The sequence below is a fragment of the Notamacropus eugenii genome, chromosome 3 (genome assembly GCF_028372415.1).
Source record: "Notamacropus eugenii isolate mMacEug1 chromosome 3, mMacEug1.pri_v2, whole genome shotgun sequence".
Classification (NCBI taxonomy): Eukaryota; Metazoa; Chordata; class Mammalia; order Diprotodontia; family Macropodidae; genus Notamacropus; species Notamacropus eugenii.
The window spans coordinates 273450056-273462568 of NC_092874.1; positions in this window are offsets into that span (position 1 = coordinate 273450056).

A 12513-nucleotide genomic window follows, 5' to 3' on the forward strand; every position below is an offset into this window, starting at 1 on the left:
TATTTCACATTGTCTTCTATTTTTTTTCATTCTTGTGGTTTTGTTTTATAATTTCTTGATTTTTCATAAACTCATTAGCTTCCATCTGCTCCATTCTAATCTTTAAGGAATTATTTTCTTCAGTGAGTTTTTGGATCTCCTTTTCCATCTGGCCAGTTCTGCATTTTAGGGCATTCTTCTCCTCATTGGCTTTTTGGACCTCTTTTGCTATTTGGGTTAGTCTATTTTTAAAGGTGTTATTTTCTTCAGCATTTTTTGGGTCTCTTTTAGCAATCTGTTGACTCACTTCTCATGATTTTCTTGCATTGCTCTCATTTCTCTTCCTAATTTTTCCTCCACCTGTCTTACTTGATTTTCAAAACCCTTTTTTGAACTCTTCCATGGCCTGAAAGCATGGCATATTTTTTTTTGAGACTTTGGAGGCAGAAGCCTTTACCTTACTGTCTTCCTCTGATGGAATGTTTTGCTCTTCCTCATTCAAAAGGATGGGAGAAAATACCTTTTCAACAAGAAAGTAACATTCTGTTATCTCATTTTCCACCTTTTGGGGTATTTTCCCAGCCAGTTACTTGACTTTTGAGGCCTTTGTCAAGTGGAAGGTATGTACCCTAGGCTTCAGAGGTTTTGTGTAGTTGTTCCCTGATATATCTCTCTAGGGACTTGTAAGTTCTCAGTTCATCCAAGATGGCATAATCAAGGGAGAAGAGTTTAATTCTCTTCTGTTCTGTGCTTTGATCTGTGAGCAACCAAAAGCACTCCTTTCTGCCCTAGAACCGTAAGTAGGGTTCCCTCTCCACAATCACCTTTAACTGTACCATGCCAGTGCTCTTCCTTAACCCAGGACTGCTACTCAGGGCTGAGATCCAGATCAGCTGCTGGATCCCCCAGCATCTTTAGGCCAAGGGCTCCAAACATGTATGCTACTCCCACAGTTGCAGTGCCTGCCACTGCCCTGGGACCAGGGCTGGGGATGAACCTCACTCAGGTAAAAGAACTTTCTTACTTATCTTTGAAGCTGTCTTTGGTGTTTGTGGGTTGAGAAATCCAGAAATCGCAGCCACTAACCATGATTCTGTGCCTTGAAGCCTTCTCCAGTCATGTCCTTGTGGTGCCGAGTGGCCAAGGCTGGGATGCACTCCACTCTGAGCCTGATGTGATAAGCCTTTCTTGTTGGCTTTCTAGGCTGTCTTGGGATTGAAATCTGTTTCACTCTATCATTTTGTTGCTATCACTCTGCTGCTTTAGAATTTGCTTAGAGTAATTTTTTTTCAGGTATTTTATGGGCTCAGGGGTGGAGAGCTGTAGGAGATCTGTGTTTCTACTCCACTATCTTGGCTCCACCAAACCCTCCACCCCCCACATCCAGTCTTAAATAAAATGATGGAAAAAATGTTAATACTGAATAAACTTAAAAGTATATCATGTGTGCATTCTTTTATTTTCCCTCAGACAGCCAGTTGTTAAGCATTTTTCAGTACATCACTACTTCTAGTTCAGAATCTATGAGCCTTAGTCATCTAACCAGACATATCATTTTCCTGCTAAGGAAAGAGGAACTCAAAGAGTTTAAATGATTTATCTAAGGCCATTCAAGTAGTAAGGGGAAAAAGCAAGCATTGGAACCTTGGTCCTTGCATTCCAAAGATAGTAGTTTGGGAGATCAAGAATGACATCATAAATGAGATAGTACTCAAGTTGGAAGGACAATAAAGGTGAGGCAAAGATGAGGGAACAACATAGCCCAAGAATAGTTATTTATTTCTTTTTTCTTTTCCTTCATCCAGTTCTTCCTCCTTCCCCTCCTTTCATTTTTACTGACTTCCTTCCTGTTTCTTCCTTCCTTTCTTCCTTCCTTCTTTTCTTCCTGTTTCTTTTTTATTCCTTCTTTCTTTTCTTCCTTATTTCCTTTATTCTATCTCTATCTTTTTCATTTCTTCACTTCTCCCTTCCCTTCTCCTCTCCATTCTTTTTTTCACCATCTCTTCCTTCCTTTCTTCCTCCTTCCCTTCCTTCCTCTTTCTCTCCTTCATTTTTCTTCCCTCCATTTCTCCCTTCCTTTTTCCTTCCTTCCTTTTCCTCCCCCTACTTTTCTTCTGCCTTTCTTCCCTTTTCTCCTTTCTTTCCTTCCTTTCTTTTTTCATTTTCATATTCTTCGACACCTTGCCCATCAGGAAATGACCCTTTAATCTTCCTTTGATCCATTCACTTAGAATGTTAAATAGTTATGGTATAAAAATTACATCTTTGCCCTAGGAGACTTATGTTGACATTGACTGGAGGAAGAATTAGGGAAAGGAAAGGCAAGAAATAAGGAGATCATTTTGGAGGTTTTCTTAATACAGTTATCCCTTGTACATCATGACTTTCCCCATTATGGTTTTAATATATCACAGGTCAGCATAAGAAAGTAAATGGGAATTTTTATGAAGCTTTGTAGAAGCTGCAGGCAACACATGAAGATCTGCAGACAACACAGAATAACTTTAGAAACTCACAAATGCATAAACTGTATGTGTAGCATTGTATAATATCAACATATTTTTATCTTTTACTACCATAATAATTCAGACTTCTTCTCTGATATGAAGGGAATCCAAGAATTTTGCAGAGATTTTCCAGATATCCAGGATGCCATGCCCAAACCCTGCGATGTGGAAGGGATAACTATAGTTCAAGAAAGAAATGCTAAGGACCTGAACTAGTGTACTAACTATGTAGATGGAGAGGAGATGATTATAAGAGATACTATGGATGTCAAATCAAGAGATATTATTTGATTAACGATGATAGATCTTATCCTTACAGGATAACTCTGAGGATATAATTCAGAATTCCAGGGAGTATGGTGGCATGCTCAACAGAAAGAAGAAATTTTAAAGAAATGGCAGTTATAGTGATGCAGAAAATTAGTTCCCTTTTAGACATGTTGAATTGGAGATAGCTATTAAAAACAGAGAAGGAGATTTCTAGTAGGCAGTCAAATATGTGTTAGTGCAGGAATACGAATCAGCATATAGGTTATAGATTTGAAAATTATCTTCCCTCTGTACTTCCATCCTTTGTACCTCTGTAATACATTTATTATACAAATTGCGTCTTAATGGTTTTCTGTACTTACATCTTGCTCCTATCTGGAGCATACGTTCCATGAAGGGGATTGTGTTTAATCTAATCTTTGCATCTTTACTAATACTATAGATGCTAAAGAAATATTTCTTGTGTAAACAAGAATGATAAATATTAGAGAGTGCTGACTAATATTCACTGGTGCATTGTTACATTGAGTGTATTTTTCTCCTTGCCTTTGACTGCATCATGTAGTGACTTTTGAGAAAATCTAGAAGCCTGGAAGACAGGGATTTAGTGGAGGATGAAGCACCAGGCAGCTGGAGATCTCTCGTTCACTGAGGAAACAGTTTCAATCTACAATTACAATATAAAGAATAGAGCTCCATGGAATCTATTCCCTGATTTTTATTTATGTCTTTTTTATATCATCCACATAGTTAATATATAACTCTACACTCCCAAAGATACATCCTTATAATATGTATCCTGTATACATGTTAGCTGTTATTATGGGCATGATCTGGATGAGGATCCCACAAAGGAGAACTAAGATAAATTGGAGGAAAGCCATGAAAAAGTGAGATTCCAAAAACCTTTTGGGAATGGAGCATCAAGGAGAAAGGCATGATTGAGAGAGGCAAAGTCTGCAGAGATGTTATGATGAAGAAAAATCATATATTACTGCTTTTCATTACAATCATATTCCTTAACATTCAAGTTCCACATCTTGTTTCACCATTCACCAGTGGTCATATAGAATCTATTCTGAAGCCAAGAAAACATAGAAGAATAAAGGAGATATGTTAACAGTAGGGCAAAAGGGATTTGGAGCTTCCTTTGACTGAGAATGAATGAATGAATGAAGGAATGAAGGAATGAAGGAATGAAGGAATGATGTGAAAGAATAGTGTTGAGAATCCCTCTTTTATTTTTATCAGTTACAAGTTGGAGATAAATATCGACTTTCAGCATCCTTCTCTTTTTTTCACTGATGGACTTTTTACTAGCTTTCATGGTATACTAAATGATACTGGGTGATCATTCTGGGTGACTGACAGCATCTCCCAATTTTCTTCTCAGGTTTAAAGAATTATCTTGCCCTTTAGAGGTCTGGATTTAATCAATGGACAGTCTGTTTCATATTTCTTTAGGAATTCTTTCCACATTCTGTATGGAAATGTTGTACTTGAACGTCACTGTTAAAAATAAAAACTGATAAAGAAGGCACTTAATAAATTGATAAAATTAATGAGATTTCATTTATTTTTTCTTACTCCTAGGAATTCATGATTTTTAAGTGAAATTTACCATTTAAAATTGACATCTTCCATTTATAATGGAGGGTCTGATTCTCCAAATAGGACAAAAAACTTGAACTGCCTCCTATTTACTCAGGACTGATAGATCATTATCAGCACAATAGAATTATTTAAACCTAGAATGAAGATGAATCTGAAACTGCTTTTGAGTTTAGGCAGACCATTAGGTCTGTACTGCTTTCCCAGGGGAAACCGGATTCACTACTCATTATGTTTTGAAAACATCAAAGTATAACATAGATGACTGGTAAATTATCATTTGTAGATCTAATCCTTGTTCTAAACCTTTCAATGCTTTCTATTACCTCCTGCATTATAGATTAGTACCTCCAAATCTGACCACACTATATCTTGGAAACTAGATGCCATACTGAATAAAGGGTTAAAGTTGGAGTCAGGAGGAGCTGAGTTGGAATCTTCTCATAGATACTAGCTCTGTGACTCTGGATTAGTCAGTTGACTTCTCCCAGTCTCAGTTTGCTCATCTATAAAGTGGGGTTATTAATTGAATCAACTGTACAAATTGACAGGATCCAATGAGGCAATATGTGTGAAAGGCTTTTACCACTATATAGAGTTAATTATTACTATTATGTTCATGCCATGAAAGCAAAAGTTGAATGCTTTCTTTATATGTGAAGGGGATATATGTATGTATGTATATACATATACTTATGTGTGTATGTATGTATATGTAGATGTGTGTGTATACACATACATGTGTATATACATCTATACGTGGGTGTGTGCATGGAGAGAGTATTTTGTAGTAAGAAGTTAAATGTTTGAACTGAATAATAAGAGAATGGATTTGATTTTATCTGTGTATCTGAGAAATCCATTGCATTTTTAATAACCAACAACTGACCCTAAAACAAAGGCTTATATTTTGCTTTTATATCATGAATATTCAATAATGAGCTCTTTTGCCTCCTATATATTATGACCTTTGCGAGACATTTTTGTCACTAATATTTTTGCAATATATCATAACAGCTGAATCTTTGAATCAAAGGTAAGAACATGTTTGTCATTTTCTTGTCCTATTTCCAAATTTCTCTCCAGAATGTTTTGACCATTTCATAGTTCAATCAAAAAAAAAAAATAGGATTATCGTGTCTGTCTTTCTACACCTTGATTTTAAAAATGACTATTTCTCTCTCTTGTCATCTTTACTAATTTCCTGTTTGTGAAGTAAACCTCAGAGTTGTTTTGTTTTCCAGTTCTCTAGTTATTCATAATTTGAAACATTCTTTCATATAGTTGTTAATAATTTGCAAATTTTCTTTTGACACTTGTTTGTTCCTATCATTTGACCACTTATCTATTGGTTGACAGATCATCAAATTTACCCTATGAAATTATAGTCCTTATTTAATCATCTCCTGGTCTCCAGACCTTTTTTCATTTGTGTGTGCATGTACTTTATCTTTATTTCTTAAACCAACTACATCCAAATGAACTGAGAGATAATATAGCCTTATAACTCTAAACACTGATCAATTCTCAAGATAGTCCTTCATCACATTTTGTTTTCTTGAAATTATTTTTTCATATTCTCATTTATAAGTTTCTAATAAATAACATTTTAAGCCATCATACTATTAATAGAAACAAGGCATTACTCTACTCTAGCCCATTATCCATCCTCCACTTAGCTGTCAAAGTAATCTTTCTAAAGCATAAGTCTTATAATGTCACTCTCCTCTGTCAATTTGTTAAACTGCAGTGGCTTCCACTCACCTACAAAATCAAATATAAAATCCTTTGTTTTGCATCCATAGACCTTGACAATTAGGGTCAGTACTCTATGTGCCTTCAACTTTTCCAGTCTTCTTATATCTTACATCCCACCTTCACACAAACTTTGATTCAGTGATACTGATTTCCTTGCCTTTCCTCTTGGAAGGAATACTATCTCTCCAATTTCAGGGCATTTTCACTAGCTATCCCCCTTGCTTGGAATGCTTTGCTTTCTCAACCCTGCATCCTGGCTTCCCTATTTTTCTTTCAATCTCAGCTAACATCCCAGAAGCTTTTCATGATCTTTCAATTCTATTATCTTCCCTCTTTTGCTCATATCCAATGTATCATGTATAAATCTTTTTCTCCCTAATTGTTTGCATGTTATCTCCTTTGTTAGATTGTGAGCTCCATCAGGTAGGGACAGTCTTTTGCCTTTCTTGGTATCTGGTACTAAGCACAGTGTCTGGCATATAGTAAATATTTAATGAATGCTAACTGTCTCACTTTTTTGATGAATATTTTTATATGTATTTTATTTTTCCCCAAATGCATGTCAAATTGTCTCACCAGTCTATCTTTTATGTAAAGTTCATTCTCTGTCTCCAATCAGTCATATCTCACCTGAAAACTAAATTTCTTTACATATATATTTTGGTAGATTTTATTAAACCAAAGTGGTTTTTTTTTTTTTTTTTTGCTTTGTTTTTCTTTTCCCTGTTCTTTTCAGGCATCAAACTGCTTCATATTAAAAGAGAGAAACATTTAAGGGCTTCTATGTACATCTAGATGAGGAAGTTTATCTAGCCAAATTCATGTCATTATCTTCTATATTATATATAATTCCACTTCCTGGAGTCAGATAACAAGAGCCACTATAGCTGAAACCAAGGTAGACCATTTATTGACCTTGTCTTTCCACATAAAATCTGATAACTCCCTGTCTCCTACAATTTACTCCCTGGGCAAAAAATGGCTCTCTAGTTTTCCTGTTCCTTGCCAAGAGGTTTAGAGGTAGACATTTATATGCAAAGCAATGCAAATCACAGGGATGTATTTTTAAGTAGTAGAAATGGAGTTGGGTTTCAAGCACAAAGATGTTGTGCAATGACCTCCAATTAGGACTCTGAAAGTTCTCTTTAAGCATGGCCCATATCTGTCTCCCATCCCAGCAACTTTCTGGGGTTTAAAAACATCACCTAGTGAGATGGAAATAAATGGGAACTTCTCCTTGCATATGTAGAGGTATATTCCCTAATCTATCCCCAATCCTGCTGGAGATCCTTAGAGCCAAATCCCTAAAGAGCTAAAAATAAAAACTAAGCAAAACAAAAAGACCTGCTCAGTTGCCAAGGTACTCTCAGAAGTCTGCTGTCAAAACCCTCCAATTCTCTCCCAGTTCTACTATATCCAGTGGAGAAGAGTACACCAAGTTTCTAACACTGCCCCATGTTCATGCTAACATTTCCACCTTGAATTGTCCTAGTGATCTGATGACTTTCCAGGAGTCCTTTATCTTTAAGAGATATCCCCTAGTCCTTTTCATTCCATATCAGCTGTTGTTTACCAGACATTCTCTGCTGTCTCTCCATGTATGGTTACTTGATCCCTCCAAGCATCATCATCTTCAAACAATTGTCTACCTTTATTAGCTTCTGCTTGGGGCAAGCAACTATTTGGGTGGCAGAGGGAAAAGAGTAGGGCATATTACTTTTTATTTTCAGCTCATCCCAATCTCTATTTTCCAACTCCAACTTCTGTACTAACCCTGGGTGAGGGTGGGAAAGGAAATGGGATTATGGGGAATTTCCACTAATTTAGGACATGTTTTGGGCAAAGTCTCAACCGCAAAGGTGTCTGGCTATAAATTCTTGTTGAGTCATTTTTAGTTGTGTCTCACTCTTTGTGACTTCATTTGGGGTTTTCTTGGCAGACACTGAACTGGTTTGACATTTCCTTCTCCAGTTCATTTTACTGATGAGGAAAGTGAGGCGAAGAGGTTTAAGTAACTTGCCAAGTGTCATACAGCTAGGAAGTGTCTGAGGCCATATTTGAACTCAGAAAGATGAGTCTTCTTGATTCCAAGCCCAGTGCTCTATCCACTGTGCCATGTTGCTGGCCTTAAGTGAATATTCACAATCACCCTATTTTTAAGTTTGTAAGAAGTTACCTTTTTAAAATGTATAATCATACAAGTCATTCCCCAATTGATAAATGGTCAAAGGATATGAACAGGCAATTTTCAGAGGAAGAAAGTAAAGCTATCTATAATCATATGAAAAAATGCTCTAAATCACTATTGATTAGAGAGATGCAAATCAAAACAACTCTGAGGTATCACATCACACCTATAAGATTGGCAAACATGACAGAACAAGAAAATGATAAATGCTGGAGAGGATGTGGGAAAGTTGGAACACTAATTCATTGTTGGTGGAGCTGCGAGCGCATCCAACCATTCTGGAGAGCAATTTGGAACTATGCCCAAAGGGCTACAAAAATGTGCACACCCTTTGACCCAGCAATATCGCTACTAGGACTATATCCCCAAGAGATCATAAAAATGGGAAAGGGTCCCACATGTACAAAAATATTTATAGCAGCACTCTATGTAGTTGCCAAAAACTGGAAGTCAAGGGGATGTCCATCAATTGGGGAATGGCTGAATAAATTATGGTATATGAATGTAATGGAGTACTATTGTGCCATAAGAAATGATGAACAAGAAGACTTCAGAGAGGCCTGGAAGGACTTATATGACCTGATGCTGAGTGAAAGGAGCAGAACCAGGAGAACTTTATGCACAGCAACAACCACAGTGTGTGAGAGTTTTTTCTGGTAGACTTAGATTTGTGTAATAACACAAGAACTTCTTACCAAAAAAAAAAAAAAAATCCCAATGGAGGATCTCAAGGCAAAATGCCTGCCACACTCAGAGAGAGAAATATGGAAGTCACTCACATATTGTAGCAGATCATGTTTGTGTATGTGTTTGTGTATCATGTTCTGATTTGTTATACGATTTCTTTCATTTATCTTAGTCTGACTACATAGCATGACTATAGTGAAAATATACTCAATAGGAAAGTATATGTAGAATCTATACAGAATTGTATGCAGTCGTGGGGAGGGAAGGGGGGAGTGGGGGGTAGGTGGGGGGGATAAAATCACAATTGTATGGCAGTGATTGTTAAACATTACAAAATAAAAAAAAAAAAGTTACCTTTTTATCCCCTACCCTCTTATTGCTACAAACAAAAATATGACCTCCCCCTAGGGGGCTCCACTATTCTGCCTTTCCCAGTTCAAATGTAGTCCTTAATGGATCTGATTTCCAATTATTAGGACACCGGATCAGTAAGAATGAAGGTGGGGGTAACAAAAAAAAAAACATTGAAGAAAATAAGCTTATGTTTCCAACAGTGGGGGTAAGTCCTAATAAAGACTTTGTAAAACTGCTATGACAAGGGTTCTTTTTAAGGCACTTACTTTTTATATATATATATAATATTTTATTTTTCTCCAATTACATGTAAAAATAATTTTTAACATTAATTTTTAAATTTTTAATTCCAAATCTTCTCTCTCCCGTCCCCCCATTGAGAAGACAGGCAGTTTGATACAGGTTATACATGTGTAGTATGGAAATTATTTCCATATTAGTCATGTTGTAAAAGAAAACAGGCCAAAAAGAAAAGAATATATATATGCACACACACACACACACGCACACACACACCCGTTAAGAATCCCTGTGCTAAGGGAAGTTTCCAACATCACTTGCTCAAGATCCTTCAATGAACCTAATTAAAGTAGTTCCTTTTAGACAGACTGCTCTAAGAATGCAAGCTAAAGAGCCACAACATGACTACAGATTGTTACAGATAAGGAGGTTTACCTGGCAAAATTCTCACCACTACCAGGCTGAACAGGTATCGCTGCTTGGGGTGAGATAATGGAGACTGCCAAAGCAGGAATTAAAGGAGAACCCTTTTTTCCACTCTTTCTTTCCATATAAAATCTTCTACAAATTCTCTGCCTCCTAACAGAATCCTTAAAGAATCACAGAGGATAAGAAGAAATGAATGGATTGTCATCTACTCTATTGGTGAAAATATCCACATCAATGAATTCATAGATGCATCAAAGTATCCAAGTGTCAAATTAAGTGTACATTGTAAAATAAAACTATGTTGGCTAAAAACTTCAGCTCTAGCTTAATTTGTTTTCTTTTGTGAAGTTATGTAGTATGATTTTCAAATGACATAATGTTGACTCATAGCAAGATGGGTGCCACTAAAAACAAAATGGTTTCCAATGGTAAATGGTGTAAACACCCATTTTGCTCTTGGAATTGAATCTATGTGTGTCATTCCAAGTAGCCTTCACCTTCTTCTTTTTTCAAGGTAATGGATTCAAAGATTGAGCAAACTGCTTTCAGATGATTGACATTTTCTGTCTGAGACTATATATATACATATAATTCACTCTTTCAGAAAAGAATTTCAAAAACTAACCCCAAGGCTTCAAAGCCCAAACTGTAGTTGTTGGTTCAGTGATGTTACACTGCATTGGGACTTGGCATTTTCTTCTCCAGTTCATTTTACATATGAGGAAACAGAGGCAAGCAGGGTTAAGTGACTTGCCCAGGATCACACAGTGTCTGAGACAAGTTTTGAACTCAGGAAGACTCATCTTCCCGAAGCCAGGGCCGGCACTCTATCCAGTGTACCACCTATCTGCTTGTCAAGAGGTAGTGAACATTTCATATACCACAAAATTATATTTTTGATGACCCCTTTGATATTGAGGATGCCATGATGTTACGAATCTCTCTTGCCTTTGTGAGTAAATTATTATTATTATTAATCAATATCATTGTTATTCTCAGTTTCATCATTATCACCATTAACTGAATCCTAGAACTAGAACTAGCCCAGCAGCTCTCTAGTACGGGGCTATCCAGCACAACACCCTCAGTTTACCAATGTGAAAACTGAGAATCAATTAGGCCAAGTAATTTGCTCAAGGTTATAGGCTCTGAAGCAAGGTTTGAATCTAGGTTCTCTGGGCTCAGATCCAGTGCATTTTCCACCAGACCAAACTCTTTTGCCCTGAACTCAGTTAAATATAATTCATGGCTTAATATCTGGCTTTAGCTGAAATTTAAATATTCTGAAATCCCCAAGTTCTCAAGAGAAATCACAGGAGGAGATCCATTGTTTTACTTACAATAGAGTAATCATTTCTTTTCCTCTTTAACAGTAAACCATCTACACCACTATTTTATATGTTGTGTGGTCATCCTTCCTTGCCAAAGAAGACCATGGCATCAGAGAAATAATGACAAGGCTTGCACTTGAGTTTGTTTTTTGAGTGAGGGAGGGCTGTGCAGGTCACCAGCCTCACTTCTGCTCCAGAGCCATCTGAATCCAGTGACCAGATATTCATCAGGATGACTGGAGATGGATGAGGCAATTGGAATTCAAGATCGAACAGCTAGTGAGTGTCAAGTGTCTGAGGTGAGATTTGAACTCAGGTCCTCCTGACTCCTGCACTGGTGCTCTATCCACTGCACCACCTGGCTGCACCTTATATGTTACTGTCAGATGGGAGGAACCAAAATGGCTTAGTGAATGCAGGGACTTACCTGAACTCTTCCACAAATTCCTTCAGATATTTCTACAAAGTGAATCTGAACAAATTTTCAAAGGTAGAGACAAATTTTGTACCCATTTTTATAGAGAAAAAAACTGAGGTTTCAAGAAGTTCAATGAGTTGCCTAAAATTAAATTAGTGACTAGGGCAGGATTTGAACTCAGGTCTTCTTGACCTGATTTTTAGAGCGGCAGAATCCTCTAGGAGACAGAGTGTGACTGATTTCCAGTCCAGGACAGCCCAAAAGATCAATGGAAGGATCTACTGTACTGGGCTGGTAGAGCTCAGAGTGGGCTACACCAGTGCCATAGTGGAGCAGGAACTGCCCTGGGCAGTCTGCATCACCAGCCGCAGTGCCTGAGATTGGATTTGAACACAAAGTCCTTCTGATTCTAGGGCTGATGCTAGCCGCTGCATCACCTCACCATGATAGAGTGATATTCATCCTTTATTACCTACATGATCATTATCTATTTGGGATTCAATTTACCTACCTGTAAAATGTGAAGGTTGGATAAGATGATCTCTAAGGTATTTTCTAGTTTAAATCACCCTCTTTTATCATCACAAATCAGACTAGATAGCTTGATGAATCACCTTATTCATCAGATTTGACTACATCAAGTTTTTGTTGTTGTTGCTGCTATTGAATGTTATTCCTACATTAAAATCACTGATGATGTTAAAAAGATTACTTTGAACTTTGGAAAAGCTCCTTAAAATC